At 44.3% G+C, this 4,523-nt stretch overlaps 1 non-coding gene across 1 annotated transcript; it reads left to right on the forward strand.

Moving 5' to 3' along the window:
- On the forward strand, window positions 3,418-3,490 carry TRNAR-CCG. The gene has a single exon. It is a non-coding gene; the product is annotated as a tRNA-Arg (tRNA).

Raw genomic sequence — 4,523 nt, forward strand, 5'->3', positions numbered from 1 at the left:
GAAATAGAAGAAAACAATAGAATGGGAAAGACTAAAGATCTCTTCAATAAAATTAAGAGATACCAAGGAAACATTCCATGCAAAGATGGGCAAAATAAAGGACAGAAATGGTATGGACCTAACAGAAGCAGAAGATATTAAGAAGAGGTGGCAAGAATACACAGAAGAACTCTACAAAAAAGATCTTCATGACCCAGATAACCACAATGGTGTGATCACTCACCTAGAACCAGACAACCTGGAATGTGGTCAAGCGGGCCTTGATGCTTCCTAGAAGCACTACGAACAAAGCTAGTGGAGGTGATGGAACTCCAGTTGAGCTATTTCAAATCCTAAAAGATGATGCTATGAAAGTGCTGCACTCAATATGCCAGCAAATTTGAAAAACTCAGCAGTGGCCACAGGACTGGAAAAGGTCAGTTTTCATTCCAATACCAAAGAATGATCAAATTACCACACAATTGTACTCATCTCACATGCTAGTAAAGAAATGCTCAGAATTCTCCAAGCCAGGCTTCAGCAATATGTGAACTGCGAACTTCCAGATGTTCAAGCTGCATTTAGAAAAGGCAGAGGAACCAGAGATTAAATTACCAACATCCGTTGGATCATCACAAAAGCAAGAGAGCTCCAGAAAAAACATCTACTTGTTTTACTGACTATGCCAAAGCCTTTGACTGTGTGGATCACCACAAATTGTGGGAAATTCTTAAAGAGATGGCAATACCAGACCACCTGAGAAATCTGTGTGCAGGTCAGGAAGCAACAGTTAGAACTGGATATGGAACAACAGACTGGTACAAAATAGGGAAAGGAGTACATCAAGGCTATTGTCACCTTGCTTATTTAACTTATATGCAGAGTACATCATGAGAAACACTGGGCTGGATGAAGCACAAGCTGGAATCAAGATTGCTGGGAGAAATATCAATAACCTCAGATATGCAGATGACACCACTCTTATGGCAGAAAGCAAGGAAGAACTAAAGAGTCTCTTGATGAAAGTGAAAGAGGAGAGTGAAAAAGTTGTCTTAAAGCTCAACATTCAGAAAACTAAGATCATTTCATGGCAGATAGATGGGGAAACAGTAGAAACAATGACAGACTTTATTTTCTCGGGCTTCAAATCACCGCAGATGGTGACTGCAGCCATGAAATTAAAAGATGCTTGCTCCTTGGAAGAAAAGTTATGACCAACCTAGATAACATATTAAAAAGCAGAGACATTACTTTGCCAACAAAGGTCTGTCTAGTCAAAGCTATGTTTTTTCAGTGGTCATGTATGGCTGTGAGAGTTGTGGATTATAAAGAAAGCTGAGCGCAGAAGAATCGATGGTTTTAAACTGTGGTGTTGGAGAAGACTCTTGAGAGTCCCTTGGTCTGCAAGGAGATCCAACCAGTCCATCCTAAAGGAAATCAGTCCTGAATATTCATTGGAAGGACTGATTGTTGAAGCTGAAACTCCAATACTTTGGCCACCTGATGCGAAGAACTGACTCATTAGAAAAGACCCTGATGCTGGGACAGATTGAAGGCAGGAGAAGGGAACAACAGAGGATGAGAAGGTTGGATGGCATCACCGACTCAATGGACATGAGTCTGAGTGATGGGCAGGGAGGCCTGGCATTTTGCAGTCCATGGGGTCACAATGAGTCGGACATGATTGAGCAACTGAAATGAACTGATTGTCAAAGATGTTCTTAAGTGAAGCTGGCCAACAACCGACCCCCCCCCCCACCTCCACTGCACAAAGGTGAAGCGTAACGATTATTACTAGCTTAGTCTGACTGCCTGGACTCAATAATGTGGCAGTTTTACTTACCATCACGTCTTCACCATCGTTGCTGTGTGATTAGCTATTCTTCACTGATAATGTTCTAGTGTCCATGAAAAGTATTTCCTGGAGGACTCAGGATCCCCAGGTAGTAAAACTGACATGACACACAGACACATAAAATTTGAAAGAAACACACCAAAATGTTAATAGTGGTTGACTCTGAACACTAGATAGCATATTCAAAAGCAGAGACATTACTTTACCAACTAAGGTCTGTCTAGTCAAGGCTATGGTTTTTCCTGTGGTCATGTATGGATGTGAGCTGGACTGTGAAGAAGGCTGAGCGCCGAAGAATTAATGCGTTTGAACTGTGGTGTTAGAGAAGACTCTTGAGAGTCCCTTGGATTGCAAGGAGATCCAACCAGTCCATTCTGAAGGAGATCAGCCCTGGGATTTCTTTGGAGGGAATGATGCTAAAGCTGAAGCTCCAGTACTTTGGCCACCTCATGCGAAGAGTTGACTCATTGGAAAAGACTGATGCTGGGAGGGATTGGGGGCAGGAGGAGAAGGGGACGACCCAGGATGAGATGGCTGGATGGCATCACGGACTCGATGGACGTGAGTCTGAGTGAACTCCGGGAGTTGGTGACGGACAGGGAGGCCTGGCATGCTGCAATTCATGGGGTCGCAAAGAGTCAGACACGACTGAGCGACTGAACTGAACACTAGAATTATAGTCAGTTTCCATTTTCTTTGCTTGGCTTACTCCTATTTATACAGTTTTACAGTGAACAGGTATTATGTGTCTAAAAAGAAAAAGAAGTATTTAAAAAAATTTAAAAATCAGCACATTTACGTGCAACGAGCAAAAAGGTATTATGCATGGAACCAGAAAATCTAAATCTTTATCCAAGATCTAGTTTTAAGATAAAAACAAAATTCGTATTATTTTGTATGTAGGACCTTGTTATGTTTATTTTCCCTTTAATCCGGAGGGAAAGAAGAGATGGGGAGAAATATGGATGTAGGTGGGTAGGGGAGCGAGGCAGATTTACAGAAAAGCCTGTTCACCCTGGAAACCCCCAACAGTTCCCAGCACATAAAAAGTTATCCAATTAACGTATATAGAATAAAAGCAGCAAAGGAGAAGGGGGAGACTGTTAGGGACGGGAAGGCTGTGGGGACCTCACGCTAGAGGAAGGCGGCAGACATGCCAAAATGCAGAGGCCTGGGCCTGCCCCGGTAAACAGAATTAGAACGGGGGTGGGGGAGGCCAGGCATTGGAATTTTGTTTAAAGTTCCCAGCAAGAGCGTCTAGTATGCATGCAGTCAAGACTGAGAACTTTCCCGAAAAGAACCTCCCGAAAGAACCTAATGAAAAGCACGCCCCTCCCACAGATACCCAGACCCGCCTGCGTGCCTGCCAAGCAGTACCAGGAGAGCGCGGGGATAGCTCACGCGCATGCGCGTGCGCGTAGGGGCTAGGGCGGCGGGGCAGGCCGAAGGCGCAGGCGCGTGCTGCAGCCACTGGGGGCGATTCCCAAATCGCACGCAGCCTGACGTGAGGCCACAGAGCGCGGGGGCGGGGCACGATGATGGCATCGCGTAAGAGGACGGTGTGAGAACCCGGATCCTGTGGTGACCCAGTGGCCTAATGGATAAGGCATCAGCCTCCGGAGCTGGGGATTGTGGGTTCGAGTCCCATCTGGGTCGCACGGAGATTAGTTTTGGTGGAGAGAAAAGCAATGATGGGCACAAAAGTAGATTTTGAGATGTCGTGATTTCGCTTTCTCTGCTGCGATCTCCAGGGCTGTTGTATTTAAAAATCGGAAATGCGTTCTCCGCTGTAGCACAGTTGAGACCTTGCAAGAGAAAACTAAGATGTGACCGAAAAGAGGAGCGTTTACTCTTGCCTAGTTTATATTTATCTTTAAAAGAAAAAAGCCTTAGGAAACACCAAATGCTAGCTGGATAGATGGCATCATCTCTTTTTCTGTCTTTTAAAAATGCATTTCATCATGGGCAGGCACACATGGAAAACTCCCTCCCCATCCTTGTCCCAAGGGGCGTGTGAGCAGATCCAACTGTGCTGGCTGCAAACGTTTATTTCCAGAACTAAGGAGAATTTATAAGAAACTGTGTTAAAACATATAAATATAATAAATATAATTTATGGTTTATGTCCTTAAAGACCGATGAACAACAAACTATAGTTGAAATGTAAGGTTTGTGTGTATGTGTATTTGATTTGCAAATTAGTGTAATAAAAGAAATGCAATCAGAGTTTAAGCTTTCCAGACTGGTTCAGCTGACGAGCCTGAAAAGTTCAAACTCTGTAAAACTTGTACAGGAGAAATATCACAAAGTCCTACTTTTGAAAAAACAAATACTAAATACTATGCGGGGATACTGGGTTTGAGCCTGAAACAGATAAAGGACGGTAGGGGAAAAACCAGTGGAATCAGTACATTCAGTTCAGTTCAGTCACGCCCGACTCTTTTTGACCCCATGGACTGCAGCACACTAGGCTTCTGTGTCCATTACCACCTCCTGGAGCTTGCCCAAACTCATGTCCATTGAGACAGTGATGCCATCCAACCATCTCATCTTCTGTTGTCCCCTTCTCCTCCTGCCTTCAGTCTTGCCCAGCATCAGGGTCTTTACTAATCAGTCAGTTCTTCTCATCAGGTGGCCAAAGTACTGGAGCTCCAGCCTCAGCATCAGTCCTTCCAATGAATATTCAGGA

The sequence above is a fragment of the Capra hircus genome, chromosome 19 (genome assembly GCF_001704415.2).
Source record: "Capra hircus breed San Clemente chromosome 19, ASM170441v1, whole genome shotgun sequence".
NCBI classification, from domain to species: Eukaryota; Metazoa; Chordata; class Mammalia; order Artiodactyla; family Bovidae; genus Capra; species Capra hircus.